This window comes from Dama dama, chromosome 29, assembly GCF_033118175.1.
Source record: "Dama dama isolate Ldn47 chromosome 29, ASM3311817v1, whole genome shotgun sequence".
Taxonomy (NCBI): domain Eukaryota; kingdom Metazoa; phylum Chordata; class Mammalia; order Artiodactyla; family Cervidae; genus Dama; species Dama dama.
In genome coordinates, this window is record NC_083709.1 from 17,786,424 (window position 1) to 17,808,319 (window position 21,896).

At 38.6% G+C, this 21,896-nt stretch overlaps 1 protein-coding gene and 1 non-coding gene across 3 annotated transcripts in view; one reads left to right on the forward strand and one right to left on the reverse strand.

Moving 5' to 3' along the window:
• The window catches only part of XKR6 (XK related 6), a 254,902-nt gene that overhangs the window by 206,779 nt on the left and 26,227 nt on the right, over positions 1–21,896 (reverse strand). The window lies entirely within an intron of this gene.
• LOC133049031 (U6 spliceosomal RNA) lies at positions 2,200–2,306 on the forward strand. The gene has a single exon (XR_009691190.1). It is a non-coding gene; the product is annotated as a U6 spliceosomal RNA (small nuclear RNA).

Sequence of the window (21,896 nt, forward strand, 5' to 3'; positions counted from 1 at the left end):
CTTCCAAGGAGCAAGTGTCTTTTAATTTAATGGCTGCAATCACCATCTGCAGTGATTTTGGAGCTCAAGAAAATAAAGTCTCTCACTGTTTCCATTGTTTCCCCATCTATTTGTCATGAAGTGATAGGACCAGATGCCATGATCTTAGTTTGCTGAATGCTGAGTTTTAAGCCAACTTTTTAACTCTCCTCGTTCACTTCCATCAAGAAGCTCTTTAGTTCCTCTTTGCTTTTTGCCATTAGGGTGGTGGTATCTGCATACCTGAGGACACTGATATTTTTCCCTGCAGTCTTGATTCCAGCTTGTGCTTCCTCCAGCCCAGCATTCTGCATGATGTACTCTGCATAGAAGTTAAATAAGCAAGGTGACAATATACAGCCTTGATGTACTCCCTTCCCAATTTGGAACCAGTCTGTTATTCCATGTCTGGTTCTAACTGTTGCTTCTTGACCTGCATACAGATTTCTCAGGAGGCAGGTCAGGTGGTCTGGTATTTCCATCTATTGAAGAATTTTCCAGTTTGTTGTGATCCACACAAAGGCTAAAATCACAACTGATTCCACTGAACAAGTGTTGGTCTGAACTGTGTGCCCCAAACTTCATGGGCTGAAGCCCTAACCCCCAGTACCTCAGAATATGTGGATCTTTATAAAGAGATGATTAAACTAAAACAAAGTTAGAGCGGAGCCCTAATCCAATCTGACCCTACAAGAAGAGGAAATTTATTTATTTATTTATTTACTTATCTTTAAGAAGAGGAAATTTAGACACAAAACAAGACTATAAAGAAAAGATTGTGTGACAGGCAACAACAGAGCAGCAATCACTTACAAAACAAGGAAAGTGGCCTCAGGAGAAAGCAACTCTGCTAACACCTCCATCTTGGACTTCCACCCTCAGGAATCACAAGGAAATTCATTTCTGTTGTTTAAGCCCCTCAGTCTATGGTGTTTGGTTATGGTAGCCCTAGCAAACTGACTCAGCAAGGACCTGAAGCAACAGTAAATAACTCTCACACAGCTCATGGAAATACCAAATGGTAAAACCACTTTGGAAAACAGTAACAATGTCTTAAAACCTTAAACATATACCTCCCATTTGATCTAGCCATTCCACAACTAGGTACTTACCACCTAAAGAAAAAGCTCAAAGATTTGTACACAAATGTTCATGGCATATTTATTTGTAATAGCTCCAAACTGGAAACAACCCAAGTATACATTGACAGATGAATGGATAGACAAACTAGTGTCTCTACAATGGAATAATTCCAGCCAAAAAAAGGAATGAACTATTAATACGTCCACCAGCATGGTTGAGTCTAAAAATAATTATGATGAGTTAAGGAAAAAAAAAAAAGAGGACATAGTATATAATTTCATTAGCATAAAATTCTAGAAAAGGTAAACCAATCTATAGTGAAAAAGCAGATGAATAGCTGCCTAGGGAAGGGATAATAAAGAGTTATAAAGGTGCACAAGGAAACTTTGAACAGTGATATATATGTTAATTATCTTAATTTTGACTCTCAAGGGTGATAAACATTCCAAAACATACCAAATTATATGCTTCAAATGTGCATAGTGTTCTGTAAGCCAATTATATTTCAATGAAACTTAAACATCTAAATATGTGCATATTACATATTTAATACCACAAAGGAAAAACAGACATAAAATCATCCATCAATAAAAGTTACTAATAAACTTATTTCAGGCCATGACAGATGGAGTAAGTAAAAAGTTAAGAATATAGAAAAATATTAAGCTGAGACACACAGGCGCATACTCATATCTATGCACTCACATCTAACTCTACATCATAAAAAGAGAACTGTTCTTCTATTCAAGGAGTCACAACACTACACAAAGAGTGAAATATTAGACCAGTAGAGAACATCTTAACAAATTACAAAAAGAAGAAATAGCTCAAACACTCTAATCATGATAAAATAAAACTGGAGATTTATGACAACAGCGAAGCCAACCAAAAATCCACTAACCTACCAGAATTTAAAATACTCTCTCAAAAATAAATATTAGACCAAAGGGGAAATCAAATACATAATTATAGATTATCTCAAAAATTATAATTAAACTTAAAACCATGTCAGAATCTACAGGTCACTACCAAATCTTTAATATGAGAAAGTTCACAGTTTAAATGTCTATGTTACTGAATAAGAATGAAATAAAATGAGTGCTCACTTCAGCAGCACATATACTAAAATTGGAACGATACAGAGAAGATTAGCATGGCCCCTGCGCAAGGATGACACGCAAATTCATGAAGCGTTCCATATTTTTAGGAGTATATCTACCTAAAGAAACAAAAGACCTAAACATAGAAAACTATAAAACACTGATGAAAGAAATCAAAGAGGACACAAATAGATGGAGAAACATACCGTGTTCATGGATTGGAAGAATCAATATTGTGAAAATGAGTATACTACCCAAAGCAATCTATAGATTCAACGCAATCCCTATCAAGCTACCAACGGTATTCTTCACAGAACTAGAACAAATAATTTCACAATTTATATGGAAATACAAAAAACCTCAAATAGCCAAAGCAATCTTGAGAAAGAAGAATGGAACTGGAGGAATCAACCTGCCTGACTTCAGGCTCTACTACAAAGCCACAATCATCAAGACAGTATGGTACTGGCACAAAGACAGGAATATAGATCAGTGGAACAGAATAGAAAGCCCAGAGATATATCCACATACCTACGGACACCTTATCTTTGACAAAAGAGGCAAGAATATACAATGGAAAAAAGACAACCTCTTTAACAAGTGGTGCTGGGAAAACTGGTCATTTTTCCAGACATTTCTCCAAAGAAGACATACAGATGGCTAACAAACACATGAAAAGATGCTCAACATCATTCATTATCAGAGAAATGCAAATCAAAACCACAATGAGGTACCATTACATGCCAGTCAGGATGGCTGCTATCCAAAAGTCTACAAGCAATAAATGCTGGAGAGGGTGTGGAGAAAAGGGAACCCTCTTACACTGTTGGTGGGAATGCAAACTAGTACAGCCACTATGGAGAACAGTGTGGAGATTCCTTAAAAAACCGGAAATAGACCTGTCATATGACCCAGCAATCCCACTCCTGGGCATACACACCGAGGAAACCAGATCTGAAAGAGACACGTGTACCCCAATGTTCATCGCAGCACTGTTTATAATAGCCAGGACATGGAAGCAACCTAGATGCCCATCAGCAGACGAACGGATAAGAAAGCTGTGGTACGTATACACTATGGAATATTACTCAGCCATTAAAAAGAATTCATTTGAATCAGTTCTGATGAGATGGATGAAACTGAAGCCCATTATACAGAGTGAAGTAAGCCAGAAAGATAAACACCAATACAGTATACTAACACATATATATGGAATTTAAAAAGATGGTAATGATAACCCTATATGCAAGACAGAAAAAGAGACACAGATGTACAGAACAGACTTTTAGACTCTGTGGGAGAAGGCGAGGGTGGGATGTTCTGAGAGAACAGCATTGAAACAAGTATACCATCAAGGGTGAAACAGATCACCAGCCCAGGTTGGATGCATGAGACAAGTGCTTGGGCCTGGTGCACTGGGAAGACCCAGAGGGATGGGATGGAGAGGGAGGCGGGAGGGGGGATCGGGATGGGGAACACATGTAAATCCATGGCTGATTCATGTCAATGTATGGCAAAAACCACTACAATACTGTAAAGTAATTAGCCTCCAACTAATAAAAATAAATGGGAAAAAAAAAAAGAATGAAATAAATTAAGTATACAAATGAAAAAGTCAGAAAAACAAAACAAAACATGAATTTAGGAAACCAGAGAAGAGGCATTATGAATGCCATCAATTGAAATCCACACACACAAAAAAGGGCTGTGTCTTAGCAATAAAATTCAATATAACCTATAAGTCACTAATCAGCCTACTCAAAAGTTAAGGAGAGGTCATAAATAAATACACATAACTAAAAATGAGAAGAAGAAAAGTGAAAAAAATTATAGGTGACTAATTTCTTAACTCAATGCTGATTATGAGAATAAGGTGCAATGAATAAAGAGTCAGCAAAACCGATTCAAAGAATAACAACCATAAATGGCTAATATCTTGCATGGAACAAAGAAAGCTACATTCCAAGTATCAAATCCAGGTATTTCATGCATGATTTGTTACACAGTCAAGGAATAGGGTGTTCTAAGGCTATTTAAAGTGTCCCTATGAACAGATGAAAGAAAAATTCCCAATTCCTTTAAAAAAGGACAATAATAAAACACACAAATACACGTACCACACATGAAAAGGCATGTTAATTTAACTTACTAAAACTGAGGAATATCCAAATAAAATAATATCAATAGAAAAAATACAGCTAAACATTAAAGAAATAATATACCTTATCAAGGTTTGTATTCCAATTAGAAAATTTAAAAATATCATATTCAGACTTTTAAAAACTCATAACAATGAGGTATCCACTTAGTAAGAAATGTGCATGATCTGTATAAAGAATCCATATCACTCAACTGGAGAACATAAAAGAAGCCTCAAATTAACTGGGAAGTGTCTGGTTTTGAATTGGAAGACTCAATATGGCAAGCTGCCAATTCACTTCAAAGTAACTTATAAATCAGTAACATTCTAAATAAAAATTCCAACATACTTTGTAAACTGCAAAATGATCCTAAAGTTCACCTTGACTGAAAGGTAAGACTGACCAGAAAATTCTGAAATAAGAAAAGTATCAGCTATAAAATTAAACATAAAAGTATACTAACACTGAATGGAGTTTTATATACCCAATAGACTAAAATAAACAATACTAAGAGTTAACAAGGATATAAAGTAAAATGCTACTAGGAGTACAAATTATAAAGAGAAACCATCATTTTATAAAAATGTTTGTCAGTATCTACTAAAACTGATCATAAGACAATGTGCAGAAAGAAAAAACAAAATAAAAAACCAAATAAAAAATAATAGAAATAACATGACAGAAAGCTAAAATAAACACAAAGTATTAAAACCAACAAAGAAATTTACTCTTAGAGACATACCCAATAGAGATGTGTGCATCAAAAGACAAGGGGCAAAAAAAAAAAAAAAAAAAAAAAAGACAAGGGGCAAACATGTTCATAGTATCATTATTCCTAATATCCAAAAACCAAGACAATCCAAATGCCCATGAATATTAGTACAAATAAGCAAATTATATATTCAGACAATGGAACACTATACAGCAAGGCAAAAGAGCAATCTGCAACTATACCCAACAACAGAGCTGAATCTCAAAAACAACGCTGAGCTAAAGAAGTCACACACCAAGGAATCTGTATGATTGTATATGGAACCATTCATATAAAATTTTCACACAGGTAAAAAGTTCATATTTATCTGAGTTGCATAAAAGAGGAAAACAATTAAGAAACTTCTGGCCAGGCCCATGGTTTCATCCTGAGTCCCCCAACCACTGGTACCTGCTTCTCCTGTCTTCATATGACATATTCCCTGGAATTGCGCTCATTTAACAAGCCTATTTTGTTACTCAGAACAAGTCTGCTTGGCTTGGATGTGGTCACCTCAGCCTGTTTTGCTTTGGGCTTCCAAATTTAAATGGCACTGTTTAACATTTGGGCAGATTGAATTCTGTGCCTTAGGAGTTAATTAAGGGTCAAATAATCCAGAGAGGAGGTCAGGTATGTTTCAAACTGAAAAGAAAGTCTGTTTTCAAATCAGTAAGGCCAAAAGACTTTATAATTTGAATATTAAAGTTTGATTAAAAATTAAAACAAACAAGGGACATCCCCTCCCCAGAGTGGGGAAAAATGATTAGTTTTCATAATAGCCTTGTACCGTCTTTAGGATACAGATCCTCAGTGTAATTCAGGATCCTTAAATGAGATTCAAGAACTATATACACTATACAAAGCTTTCCACTTAAAAGAGGCACGTGCTATTTGTTTTATACAAGTATCCAGCTTTTCACCTATTTCAGATCTCTCAAAATAGTTTTATTACTGAATTCTCATAAAGCATCCATCATCACCTACTGCAGACTGTGATCACACATGGCTAACTGGCCTCGCCATATTTGCTCAAACCTCTCATCAACCTCTGTTCCCCTCCGCTCTACTCCAGAGTGACCTCCCCAATATTTAAAAAGAGAATCTGATCTTTGCCCACGGTGGCTTTCTGGACCCTTTAGGATACAGTCAGAAGCCTTACTTACAAGACCCTCACCGGTGGGCTAGTCACCACATCCTGCACTCCTCCTGCTTACATACACTTCACCTTCTGGGTCTGCTTGTGCAGGACCCCACTCTCCACAGGCACACTCCCTTCCTCATAACTGTGCCCACCGCCTCATACATCCTTCCCCCACTCTTCTATCAGATGCTCCTCATCTCTCTGCTGCAGATTTCAGAATACTAAAGAGGTCTCTGCTGGTGCAAATGAGGTAATAAGCACCTACATATACCCACATCAAATAACAGCATCAACTACTCTTGTTCAATTTGTTTCCACTAGACTGGAAGCTTGACACAGAAACCATGACTTTCTTATCCTCTGCTATATACATGATGCTCTTGCACATGCTTGCTGATTGAACGAGTCTAGAAGCACAAAATCTACTGACCTTACAGTCTTCAGTCAATTATTAGTACAAATGATATAACCTTATTAAAATTTCTCTTCAAACACTCCTCACACCTTTATTTGTCATTAAAATACTACATGGGTTTTCAACAATAAAACCAGTATACAAGGTTTGTATATTTATATATATTAAATATATAGATTAAACATACATATAAAATATATATATATATATATATCTAAAGAGTGTATGTTTTCTCAGTAAGGATTCAGAGCAGAAAGAATATTAATGCAAGAGTAATGGCTGCCTAATGAAGTTTCATTTCAATTTCTAAAGTCACTTAATACCATGCCCAAAGGGCATTATAACAATGACCAAAAACCTCCTTTTTTCAAGCACAGGGTCAAGTCTATGTTCAAACATGTGCTAAATTTTAAAGCTTTATTTAGGAATAATTTTCCTCATGAGAGGGTGATTCTTTTATTACGAGTATCTATCAGATAAGAAATTAGCGATTAACATTGTGGCCTAACTTAAAAGAAAGAAAAGAGGTCACCATAAAAATTAACCCTCTTCACAGTTTACAGTTAAAATTATCTAAGAATAAAAGAAAAATGCCCAGTAAGGATTACTAAGTGTGCAACCATCTGAATTCACTTCTAAACGAGAAACTAGAACAGGGTAAATTACCACAGACCCTAACTTCGTTTTCCCCATACCCTGAAAAGAAATGAAGAGTGCCTGCTCTGGCCTAAGCCTGCAGCCACAGGCATGAGAACAAACTGTTAAAATTCTCCCTTTATATTTATTTTTGATCCTTTCATATACCTATCCTGTATCCTTAACGACCTCAACTCAGTTCATCAAAAGCATGAACTCTGATACATTCTCCTATCACCAGAACTTAGCAAAGACCTTAAACATATTTATAAAAGGAATTAAATATGCACAATGAATACAGTAGCAGTAAGGCTGAAGGTCAGGCCACAGCCCAATTTACCCATAAGCCAACTGTAAGCCTTACATAAGTCTGATAATTCTAAATACAATGTACAGGAGTCATTCATTATATATTAGATTTTTCCTCATTCTTTCCTGAGGCAGAGTATCAATTCATTATTATTGGACCAACCTTCCCACCTTTTTAGTAGGTTTATTTCAATTACCCTCTTTCCTTCTCTACTGGGTCCTTCCTTTTATTTAAATACATGCAAGTCTGCCCCAACTTGAATAAACTTCTCTGAACCCCACAATCTCTTCCAGTTCTCTCCTGCCTCAAGTCCCTTCATATCCAAAAGTCTTGAGAAAGTGGTCAACATCTCCTCACCTCCTACTCACTCTTTAACTATACATGCAAGTGAAGTAGTAAATTACAGAGCTGTGAAACTAAGGATGAAAATAATTTGCGGGCAAAATCATCACATAGTCATTTAAACATTTCAAAACTTATAAACTGAGAAAGTTACTCAATCCTCTTGGGTAGACCTCTTACCACTCCAATTTTATATCTAGCCCACCTCCCACTTCAGCAATACCATGGCAAGACCTAAATCTTCACCATGCCTTTTAGAATAGGTCTTATTCCTTGTGTTCCCTCTGCTTAGAATGTTTTTCCAACCTTTAGTTGATTTAACTTTCTCATTCTTCAAGGCCAAATTCAAATGGCACCGCCTCTCCATAACTTTCCCTAGTGTTTCACCCAAAACAAAACTACTCCTTTATCTATGTCTTCATAACACTAAACTCAAGCTTCCCTGACAGCAGGCAACATGTATTTTATTTTCTTGCCGTCTCCTTGGTTGAACTGAATTACTGGAAGGCAGAGACGATCTTAAATGAAGTCAAAGACCTGTGAGGCCCCTAAAGTCTACAGCAATTATCAGTTTCTCAAAGAGGCATGTGACTCCAAAGAATTTTAAAATATGCCCGCTAAATCAGCACGGTACCTGTGAGACCCATTAAGTGTCTATTAAATTGTCATCAATATGCCTGCAGAGTGACTGCAGAGCGATGAATCTAAACATTTACTTTGCGGGAGAGAAGGAACACACCGTGCTTGTAGACTTCTAAGTAACATGCTGCCAACGCCCCTCCAGGAGGTAGAGCTCAGACCCCTCACACACATGCGCTCAGAGTCCTGGAGGGTGGGCCACTGAGTGACTTGCTTCCAAAGAAGAGAAAGGCAAGAGAAAAAGACTAACTTTAAAGTGAAGAAACCTGGTAAACACCACCTTACCCCAGTGATGAAGGTTAACCTCACCCATGATGTCATGGAGGCATCATGAGCCCCTTGACAGCAATATATCAAGAAGGGCAAAATCCATGACCTCAGTATAACCATGAAAAAAACATTGGAGAAATCCAAACTGAGTAACGTTCTACAAAATGCCTGACCAGTACTCCCCAAAACTGTCAGGGTCATGAAAACAAAGAAATACTGAAACTGTCACAGCCCAAAGGAGACCGAGGAGATGTGACAACAAAATGCAGTTTGGCTCCCTGGACTGGATCCTGGAACAGAGAGAAGATACAAATAGGAAAACTGGTGAAATTCAAACAAAGAACTTGGAGTTTAGCTAATAGTAATGCATCAATATTGGCGTCCTGGTTTGGACAAACGTACCATGATAATGTAGGGCTTCCCTGGTGGCTCAGAGGATAAAGCGTCTGCCTACAATGCGGGAGACCCGGGTTTGATCCCTGGGTCAGGAAGATCCCCTGGAGAAGGAAATGGCAACCCACTCCAGTACTCTTGCCTGGAAAATCCCATGGACGGAGAAGCCTGGTGGGCTGCAGTCCACGGGGTCGCAAAGGGTCGGACACGACTGAGCCGCTTCACTTTGCTTCGCTTCGCCATGGTAATGTAAGATTTAGCGGTGGAGGAACTCTCTATGCTGTCTTTACAACTTTTCTGAAAATACAGAACTGTTCAAAAATTTTAAAAGCTCATTTTTAAAAGTCTAGTTTCATCTAGACTTCTCAGATTCAGTTTCCAAACTTCAAAGAACCATTAGCTTACAAACCAGTTGTCCAATCTCCATTAAGTTACATTAGACATGCCATAAAGGGTATTTTACTCAAACCAAAGCAAAAATCTATCAATTACAATTAAGAAAATTATAAATTACAACTTAGAAGTTTGTGACTGGCATCTGTTTCTTGGTAATGAAACTCCAAATGTGTAATTAGTGATTTTTAAAATTTGAACCATTCAACTCCCTACATTTAAGCACTGTAATGTGCTACCATGCAATGAGTGGGGACAAACAGACCAACAAACAATAACAAACACCTAGGTACCACAACAGGGAAGCATGGAGCAGGAGCATCAGCTGTCTGAGGAGAGTAAGATGGAAGGATCAAAAAAAATGAAAACTTTAGAAGGAGATCTAGGATGGGAAGCATCTGTCAGAGGCGGTGGGTTGGGTGTATCAGGCAGAGGGAGCAGCCTGCGAGAGAGAGGACACGGCCGGGTCATCAGTGCGGCGAGAGCCTGACGTGCTAAGCAGGGCATGGCAAGAAAAGAGGCAGATCAGCTCTTCACTCTGCTTTTGGAAGTCGTGCCTGGAAGCTTGGTCAGAGCTTCTTTAGCTTTCCCAACCACTCTGGAGCAGCTAAAAACCTTTGTGTTTAGTTCATTATTTGCCATAAAGACTGACTGACAGAACTGCTCTTATGAAGATGCCACCTCCATACCATCATATTCAACAACAACAAAAACTTAAGTGTTTAACCATAGGTCTCTGTGCTCGATCCTATCTACACAATTTTCTTTCTCCCCAGTAGGTGCAAAACAACATGGAAGGCAGGTTTATAAAATGCATAGGTTGCAAAAAGTAAGCAGACATTGCAAACACAATGCTCTAAGTTCCACATGTACGTTCAAATGCATCCATTACAAACAGGCAGAGATGAAGGAGGGAGGGACTGGAGGGAGAGAAGAATTCCCACCACATTAACCCCACCATACTGACACAAGCCAAAAATATAAACTGAAACCTCTCAAGGCCTGCAACATATTCAGCCCCAAATGACAGTAGAACATACAGTTAAAAGTAGGAGCTGTGAGGCCAAACTGCAGGGTTTTGAAGCCCAGCTCTACCACTTCCTGACTCCATGACACCAGGCAAATTCCTTAGCCTCTCTGTGCCTCAGTTTTCTGCCTCGTGAAATGTGGATGTTACCAGACCCTATCTAATGAATGAGTCTGATGTTTTAACGTAATTAGTACACTATGAACTACCACTGTCAGCTATTATTAATAGGCACTATATACCACTGGAAGAGTATATTCTCTGCGCCTTCACTGAACGGCAATCATTTTCTCTCCTCACTCAAGAAAGCATGTCAGAGAGTAACAACCATGTTCTTGTAATCTACTTGATCTACTCCTATGATTTACAAAAGTCATTCTCAAGTCATTAGTTCAGTCGCTCAGTTGTGTCCGACTCTTTGCAACCCCATGCATCACAGCACGCCAGGCCTCCCTGTCCACCAGCTCCTGGAGTTTACTCAAACTTGTGCCCATTGAGTTGGTGATGCCATCCAGCCATCTCATCCTCTGTCATCCCCTTCTCCTCCCACCTTCAATCTTTCCCAGCATCAGGGTCTTTTCAATTGAGTCAGCTCTTAGAATCAGGTCAAAGTATTGGAGCTTCAGCTTCAGCATCAGTCTTTTCAAAGGATATTCCGGACTGATTTTCTTTAGGATGTACTGGTTAGATCTTCTGGCAGTCCAAGCGACTCTCAAGAGTTTTCTCCAACATCACAGTTCAAAAGCATCAATTCTTTGGTACCCAGCTTTCTTTATAATCTCACATCCATACATGACTACTGGAAAAACCATAGCTTTGACTAGACGGACCTTTGTTGGCAAAGTAATGTCTCTGCTTTTTAATATGCTGTCTAGGTTGGTCATAACTTTTCTTCCAAGGAGCAAGTGTCTTTTAATTTCATGGCTGCATTCACCATCTACAGTGATTTTGGAGCCCCAAAAAATAAAGTCTGCCACTGTTTCCACTGTTTCCCCATCTATTTGCCATGAAGTGATGGGACCAGACGCCATGATCTTAGTTTTCTGAATGTTGAGCTTTAAGCCAACTTCTTCACTCTCCTCTATCACTTTCATCAAGAGGCTCTTTAGTGCTTCTTCATTTTGTGCCATAAGGGTGGTGCCATCTGCATATAACTTACTACTAATAATAAATTCTGTACAACTTACAGTAACAACCACACTTTGGTGTGTCAGAACATCTAGGAGAAATGCTGGTCTATATGATAGAAATGGACAGCAGCTTACCTCACACTGCCCCCACACACCTCATCTCTTGCTTTGTCTGGATATCCGTTTGGCCACGCACTTTAAGGGAAGACTGAGCCCATCTCCAGTAGCAGTGGCATCGCCCACAACTTGTGAAGAAAGCAAATCCTCAGTCCCCGATTCAAAGTAGTAAATCAAAAACTCTAGAGGTAAGGGCCACCAATCTGTGTTTTAACAAGTTCTCCAGGTTATTCTGGTACACACAGTCTGAGAATCATTGACTAAGAACCACTGAGCTAATAATGGTAAATTCCCCCTAATCTTGTCAGTGATTGGTGTAGGAATGGGCATGTGACAACTCTGACCTAGAAAGAGTACTCCTGGAAATTTTGCTTATTCTTAAAAATGAACACAAAGAAGGGATCTTCTCTCTTCCTGCCTCTAGACGTTGCTGACTGGAGAGCTGATGCTTAGAACTGCTGCAGCCATCTTGTAGCTGAGAGGATAAGCCAAGTCTATCTGCCATACTGGATCCTTGGTATAATCAAGGTGAAAAAATAACCAATTGTGAATCTACACTTCCATGAGACCTCCTGCTATTTGAGATATCATGTTTCATCAAATATACAGCAATGCTAGAAAGCATCCTTATTTCATAAGTCATCAAGGAAGGGAGATGCAGGCAACTGCACTGACGAGTTATCCACCTAAATGTGTAAAGTGTCTCAGTGTCAGGAATGTTCAGATATGAAGAAAAGGTACATCTCGCAACTGAAAACAGTAAATTCTTTATTGTTTAACCCTCTTATTGAGAAGGGGTTTTCTACTGCTTGTTGTTTAGTCATTAAGTCGTGTCTGACTCTTTTGCAACCTCATGGACTATAGCCTATCAGGATTCTTCCATCCACAGGATTTTCCAGGCAAGAATACTAGAGTGGGTTGCCACTTCCTTCTCTAGGGGATCTTCTCAACCCAGGGATCAAACCTGCATCTTCTGCATCAGCAGGTGGATTCTTAACCACTAAGCGACCAGAGAAGCTCTTTTGTTGCTTACTGCTTAAAAAAATAAAAAATCATAATCAATTATTTGAAAGGATATTAGTTTCAATTCTGGGTCTTCACTAAGACACAGACTACAAAAGATGAGCAGGGATAATGGTGAGGAGTCTTGAAATACAAAGCAAGACAAAGGAAAATATTTAGACTGAAAAAATAAAGTTTAGAAGAGGGCATTATAACTGGTCTCAAATATCTGAAGGGCTGGAGTAATAAAAGGGGGTTAGACTTTATCTAGCTCCAGATAAAGCTGGGAAAGGCAGATTTTAACCTAAAGAATGAATCTACCAATGGAAGAGTTGTCTTAAAAAATGGTTCATGCGTTCCAGCAGAACATAATGATCACTTCAAAACCATACCAAAGGTATGATTCATGTACTTGAGAACATAGATCTGACTATCTCCAAGGGTCCTTTCAACTTTAAGAACTTTTAATATTTGTAATATTAATTTTAATTTTCTAATTTTAATATTTTCTAACCAACTTTTAATATTTTCTAAAATATCTGAATACAGCAAAGGAAAGAAGACTCATTAAAACATACAATTGAATCAAAACTCTCAAGACGACGTGATCTCAGCAGAGTGCCTAGGAGAAACTAACTTTAAGAAATCAAGGTATCTTTGAGGAGTGAAACTCATAGCCCACACAGAGTTATGACTGTAGCAGCTCTAAGCATCAAATCAGCAAGCAATAGCAACTGCAGGCGACAAGAAAAAAGGTCCCTTCTTAATTATAAAACACAAACACTTTCAAAGGTCTACCCACCTCTAATCTAAACTCCTGTGGTTGGGATAAAGCTAACTCTCCACCACCACTACCTACCTGGATATAGCTTCCAGTCTATAAGAAGTCTACTCAATCCATATCCCAAAGCTAGCCAGGACCTTCCTCTCCCCCATCCCAGACTAATTACTGTCAGTGCCTTTGTTCATGATGTCCCAACAAACCTAGGATGTCACTAACCATTTGCCCACCTGAAATCAGAAAACCTTGAGAAGTACAACCAAAATACCCAGTCCCACAGTTAGGATGAACGCCATGATTCTTCTGCCAGTAAGCGCCAACAACTACCATAATGCACAGCACAGATCTCCCTCTATACTGAGATTGCACTTACTCAAGAGAGCAAGATTTAGTACTTGACTGTTCTCTCAGATGCTTTTACTTTTCCAGTTATAATGTAAACACATTCGGGGCCCCCACAGTTCTTTACAATGTTGGGGTCATTTTAAGCCCTTAATAAATCTAACTGATTAGTCAATCACTTTAAAAGCTATCAAAAATCTTTTAAGAGTTTAATACCTAATATATTTATATAATGGTAAAATATTTATTAAACTATATCAGCAAGTACCTGCAGATCAAAATTTTGGTTGACTTAACTAACAAAGAAGGAAAACTAAAGAATAAAAGGCCTCTGTAAAAGGGAACTATACTTAGTTATCCAGGTCATGGCAAATATATGAAGCTGAATAAAAGAAAAAGAAAGCAGAAGGAAGATCAACAGAAGGATCAATGTCACCCTACTCCACAGAATGTCATATCTGGAAAATAGCCTAACTCCATCACATTTTATATATTTTAAAAATAGTGGCCCAGAAAAATAAGTGATAATCTCAAGGTTTTTTTTTTTGTTTGTTTTTTTAAAGCTCCTTTTAAATTTTCCAAGACAGGAACCTTCCTAATTGTAAAATGAAACTAAAAAAGAAAGCCTTCAGAATGTTTTAAAAGAATGAACAGAGAAACAAATCCAAGAGTTAGGGGCATAAAAAGTTGAGGGAAGGAGGGAAAAGCAGATAATGCACATGGGCTGTATTAAATAGGAATATATATGCTACCACATAGTAAATCCAGAAACGTCTTTTCCTAGTCCAAAAGATGCTCTGAACTCTGCTGCTGCTGCTGCTAAGTCACTTCAGTCGTGTCCAACTCTGTGCGACCCCATAGACGGCAGTCCACCAGGCTCCCCCGTTCCTGGGATTCTCCAGGCAAGAACACTGGAGTGGGTTGCCATTTCCTTCTCCAATGCATGAAAGTGAAAAGTGAAAGTGAAGCAGCTCAATCGTGTCCGACTCTTCGTGACCCCATGGACTACAGCCCGCCAGGTTCCTCCATCCACGGGATTTTCCAGGCAAGAGAACTGGAGTGGGGTGCCATTGCCTTCTCCAGCTCTGAATTCACTGCATCTTTATGGCCTTAATTTTGTAAATGGTGAATGAAGACTCACCAAGGTCACAACCTAGAGTGCTCCTAACCAATTGTGGAAGAGGAAAAAATCTTAATTTTTTATTACAATCATGTTTTACCTCAAATTTCATTTTAAGTTGGCTAGCTAAACTAGAATCTAAAAATGGTTTGATACTGACACTGTGACAGTGAAAAAGTACAGTACATACTTTGTTCTCCAAAAACTACAAAAAATAAACGTTTTTTGGCTTGTTTTGGGCTTACATAAAAGTGTGACCTTAGACTTTCTAAAATTTTGAAGACATTATTTATTACAAAATGCCTACTGATTAACCCAGTGCGGCACTGAACTTCAAAGTTTTAAGATGGTCTGTCTGGCTGATATTTGGGATCTAGAAAAAGAACTCTGTAATGAACCACAAACCATTATCCATTTACTTAGATGTCACATCCAATGGCTAAGACCTAGCCGAACTATGTAGGACAAGCATTTGAGACCTCACAGACATTTTCATGCACTGGTCAGTGATCCACTCTCAGTCCAGCTAAGCTTTCTGGACCATGGACCACCAGAAATATCACTTCGAGGAAAAAGGAAACAGCTGTTCTTTAAAGAGATGGTTTGTTTTACCCGATTTGTTCCCCCTTTCATGAAAGCAAGGAAAATAGAACCCTTTACTAATACCGTATCATACCAAAACCAAGTGATTACAGACTAAAATCATTTTCTAATAAAATCAGGCCATTTATGGTGATCACAAACCAACAAATAACAAATAATTGTTAGAAAACATTAAATCATACTCTGTGTGGGTCCAGTTCTAATAATTATCATTTTTTCAAACTTTTTAAAAAATTCAGTTGCATGTGAAGTATAAGCACTGCACAGCATTTATTACCCAGGACAAGGTATTACCAAGCCTATTTCCATAAGCACTTAATTCTAATAAATAATCACTGTTGCAGGAAAAATTTATCAGAGAGTTTGTCTTTTGATGTTTCCACTGTCAGATTTTCTGTGTTCTCAAAAGGGCTCAAAAAATCCACCCAAATCTGCAAGTACCATGTCTTCACTTGGTCACACACCTATGTTCTGCATTTGCTAGAGACAGACATCGACGATAAAATTAAACCCTGTAATAAAATCTGAGGGTGAAACTCTAGAGAAAAGAACACTGAGTGACAAAATACACACTGAATCTGGTAGAAGTACTTATTTAGGTAGGGTAAAATATGTATCCATTTTGTTGTCTGCATGGTCTGTCTGGTTTCAGGGTCTCACACTCCCACCACCACTTCTGTAGTACTTACTCTATGCTAGGCACTGCCTCAGCACCTCAGATACATTCACTCACTTATTTTACCTCTGTCACTCATTTCACAGCTGAGAAACTGAGGCAGAGTTCACTGACGTGCCCAAGGTACCCAGTCACAGCAAGCACTAAATGAAAAGTTTAAGTTTTACTTCTTTCTAAATCTTCTCTGCTGTTCCTGGCCCCATCCTCTCTGACAAATGCATGCAGAACAAAAGGTCAAACAGACATCAAAAAGACAACCCTTCCTCAGCCCAGCTTCTGGTAAGTTACAGCCTTGGTGCTTCTGAATGGTAACGTGAAAAGAAGTGCCTGGAGGAGTCCCTCGCATCTTCGCTCCACCCTTACACTCTTCCCTCTACAGAGGGAAGGAGGAGTGTGACCAGGCCAGCACTACTTCCTACTTGCTTCCCTACTGAGTTGGCCTATTCACAGCCAGAAAGCCAATCATCCCACAGGCCTCTGCTTCGATGCAGGTACTGGAGTGAGGTTTGAAAGTGCCTCAAGCAGAGCCAACAGTCCTCTGATCCTTTACAGCGTGGAACTCTGCAATTGTGTCTCATAGCAGCCATGCTGGAATGAGGTCAATTACTCTAGGCACCCGCTAGACTTTTGCCTTTTCTCCACCCCTGGGGTTCATGCTCTGTTCCCAGCACTTACTCAGAGCTGTGCTTAGCCTTTCCCCCTTGGTTTTACTGCTCCTACATTTATGTTATTCTAGTCTTCTCCCCTATGGATTCCTGTGGGGAAAATGAAAGGTCTGAGAGGAAAAGTAAAAATAATGAAATGAAAATTCAGGAGTCCTGTTTTAAGTCACTGTTTTAACAGGTATATGGTTTGGTTCCTTTCAGATAAACCAAGCATTAAAACATAGGAATAAATGGCTCAAGTATAGTAAATAAATATACACATCTATGCCATAATAGTCAAGGTCTCTCGTTCTTAGGATTCCCCCTTTGTTTCTATCTACTAGTTTCCAACTACACTGCTCTTCTCTAATCACACACTCAACTATTTCTCAAAATCCACTTGCCAGACATGAAATATCAGAAAGAACATCAGACCTGGACATGTGCGATGTGGCTCCTAGTACACTGCCATCACTTATTTATGAAGCATTTCAAAGTCCTTACGGTTTTGTTTACCTTTCCAATGAGGGGTTCAAAGGAGATAATGTGTCACCAAAGAACGAAAGATGTCAAAAGGGTTAAGACACATTTTCAGTCCAAGAAAACCTCCTGAAGCAAAATGTCAACAGCAAGTCACCCAACCCTTTCCTTGGTAACTACTCTTTTAATCTGAGAAGCGCAGATTTACTAATTCCTAAGGTTTTGTGGAGACTCTGAACCAAATTATGTTTCGAGTTGAAGCCTGGACAAGCAAGATGAGGGGCAATGATGTACAGGTGGAAAGATGGCACGCTGTCTACGGTCACAGCGGCTTTGGGCTCACTTAGCCCAAACCGTAACCTCTTAGCACCTGTTTCCTATTTTTGCCCCAAATGAGTCTTCAGAATAAAGGTTATGTGTTAACTCCTAGGTTACGCTCCTGAAAAAATTAACAATGAGTTCGAATCCAGTATTAACATAACTGAACAGGGACAAAAGTAGCCAAAGAACAGCACAAAAACACTATATATTCTTGCATCCAAGGGCCTCAAATTTTTGTCCAAATGGTCACTAAATTTGGTCATGTATAATGCTAGAATTTGTCTTCTCCTGAATACACTCTGTGTTATACTGTCTCATGTTACATAAGAGAACAGTAAGGTCTTAAAAAGCCACATGCAGTAGTCACTATCTAATGTTTTGCCAAATGATCCCAACTTTCCATACCTGCAAACTGATTATAATGCATACTATCCATCAACTAGATAAAAAAGAACCATTCTAACTGTACTTCAGTTTTGCCGGTAAATGTGTAACTGTAAAAGAATAAATCAAATCACATTTACCACTGTCTTGGGTTATTTCAGAAGTGCATTTACCCAGAGGGGAAAATAATCCAAAACTGTGGCCTTATGCTATAAGGCACCAAACCTTATTGAAATCTTAGATTTTATGTAATTAATTATTTATTTTTATTATTAATATTTATTAATCTATTTATTTAATCTAATATTAGATAGGAAAAATACTAACACTACTACTCAGTCAATAACAGTACTGAAAACAGCATAACAGAACCGTGATGACTGCCAGGAAAACAAGCAAGACAATTAAACAGGTGAAGGACTTGAATAGCTATTTCCCCAAAGACGACATAAAGACCTACGAATAGCCAACAAGAATGCTCAGTATCATCAGCCATTAGGGAAATGTAAATCAAAACCACAGTGAGATACCGTCACACCTACCAGGATGAATGTAACGAAAAAAACAAGCAAAGTAAGATGTGTTGGGGAAGATGTGCAGAAACTGGAACACTTGTTCATCAGCTGCTGAGGAAAACAGCTGGCAGTTTTAACTCAAAAAGTTAAACACAGAATTATCATATAATCCTGCAATTCCATACCTATTTGTACACCTCAAAGTGAGAGACGGGACTCAACAAGATATCTGTATAACAGAGTTCACAGCAGTTTTATTCGCAAAAGCCAAACAGTGGAAACAATCCAAACGCCCACCAAACTATGAACAGATAAAGAAAATGCTGTATATATCTGTATGACAGAATATTTTCCAGTTTTAAAAAGGAATAAAGTTCTGATACATGCTACAAGATAAATGAACCTATGAACCACGCTAAGTGAAATAAGCCAGACACAAAAGGACCAATGTATGACCCCCGTGTAGGAGGTTATTAGATCCTGACAACAGAAGGTGGGACAGAGGGAACAAGGGGCTTGGGAAGGAGGCAATGGGGAATAAGCATTGAATTGGCACAGAATTTCTGTCTGGGAAGATTAAGAAGTTCTGGAGATGGATGGTGATGATTATTATACAACATTGTGAATGTACTTAATGTCACCAAACTGCACACTGGTTAAAATGATACATTTCCCTATGCATATTTTAGCACAGTGATAAAAATCTTAAATGTTAAAATGGTATATTTTATGCTTAACATGTTACCACTATAAATATTTTTTCAATACAGAAACAAAGAGGAAGCAAAAAATAAAAGTCCATGTGATCTCAACAGGTGTGGGAAATAACATTACTCCTGTGCAGTCATGAAAACAAACACTGCAACTTCTAGCTGGATCTGATGTTAGCTCTGGGTCAGTAACGAGTACCCCAGGAGAGCTTTAAATGAAAATGACTTAAAAAATAAATAAATAAATAAATGAAGATGACTTAAACAAGGTCCTGATTATCAGATAATGTCTCATACTAAACAAAAGATAAATTACAGTGCTAACTTGCAACCCTACTCAGCACCTCAAAATGTTAAACACAGAATCATTACAGGACCCAGCAAGTCCACTCCGAGGTATATGTTGAACAGAAATAAAAACAGCTCACACAAAAACCTGCACACGAATTTTAGCGGCACTGTTAACAGTCGGAGAGTAGAAATAACCCAAATGGACAAACAAAATATAGTGTTATCGATACAACTGGATTTTATTCAGCCATAAAAAGCAACGAAGCACTGATACAGGCTGCCCCACGGATGAAGCTTGAAACATTACATACAAGTCAAAGCAGCCAATCAGAAACGACATGCTGTATGATTCCACTTAAAGGAGATGTCCAAGAGGCAACTGTTCTACAGATGGTTCCCAGGAGCTGCAGGCAAGGGGCAAGGAGGAGTTACCACAATGGGTTTAGGGTCCCCTTCTGGACAGATGAAAATGTTCTAAAATGAGATTGCAGTGACTGTGAATATACTAAAAACACAGAATTATACACTTTAAATGGGTAAATTTTATGATGTCAATTATATCTTAAGCTGCTGAAAATAATTGCTGCCTGTGATCATCTCAAGTGCTAAAGCAGAATCTCAGAAAGGAAAACAAGAGCATCTGAACACAAAGTACATTGAACTCATTTGTTTTTTAGGTCTTCGCAATGTTAGAAAATATCCTTAGATTTGAACAATTAAAATGATATTCTATTCTATCACCCACTACAATGGTTACTCCAACCTAAGGATTTAGATGAGCAACAATGAACTTTTGACTCTTTACTAGTTTAGAAATTACGACAGAAACAAAAGGCAAAATATTTTGCCCTTTTTACATACATTGTTCTTGAATTCCTGAAGTCTGTTTTATCATAAATGTCACAGGCTTTGCCAGATGAGGGGACAGAATGACATAAAGAAGAAAGGATTTGCTGGAGTTGTTGTTGTTCCGTTGCTAAGTCGTGTCCAACTCTCTGTCACCCCGTGGACTGTAGTCTGCCAGGCTCCCCTGTCCAAAACTACCTCCTGAAGTTTGCTTAAATTCATGCCCACTGAGTCAGTGATGCCATCCGACCCTCTCATCCTCTGCCCCACGCTTCTCCTTTCACCTTCAACCTTACCCAGCATTAGGGTCTTTTCCAGTGAGCTGGCTCTTTGCATCAAGTGGCCAAAGTATTGGAACTTCAGTATCAGTCCTTCTAATGAATATTCAAGGTTGATTTTCTTTAGGACTGACTGGTTTGATCTCCCTGCAGTCCAAGGGACTCTCAAGACTCTTCTCCAGCACCACAATTCAAAAGCATCAATTCTTTATTGCTCAGCCTTCCTTATGGTCGAACTGTCACATCCACACATGACTACTGGAGAAAAGATAGATTTGACTTTATGGACCTTTGTCAGCAAAGAGATATCTCTGCTTTTCAATATGCTGTCTAGGTTTTCCCTCCAAGGAGCAAGCATCCTTTAATTTCAAGATTGCAGTCACTGTTTGTAATGATTTTGGAGCCCATGAAGAGAAAATGTCACTGCTTCCACTTTTCCCCCCTCTATTTGCCATGAAGTGAAGGCACCAGATGCCAGGATCTTAGTTTTTTTTGAATGTTGAGTTTCAAGCCAGCTTTTTCACTCTCCTCTTTCATCCTCATCAAGAGGCTCTTTAGTTCCTCTTCACTTTCTGCCATTAGGGTGGTATCATATGCGTATCTGAGGTTGTTGATATTTCTTCCAGCAATCTTAATTCCAGCTTGTGATTTATCCAGCCCAGCATTCTGCATGATATACTCTGCATAGAAGTTAATTAAGTAGGATGACTATGTACAGCCCTGTTGTACTCATTTCCCAACTTGGAACTAGTCAGTTGTTCTACGTCTGGTTCTAACTGCTGCTTCTTAACTGGCATGCAGGTTTCTTAGGACACAGGTAAGGTGGTCTAGTACTCCCATCTCTTGAAGAATTTTCCACTGTTTGCTGTGATCCACACAGTTAAAGACTTTAGCATAGTCAATGAAGCAGGTTTTTTGGCTTTTTTGTTTTTAATTCTCTTGCTTTCTCTATGATCCAATGAATGTTGACAATTTGATCGCTGGTTCCTCTGCCTTT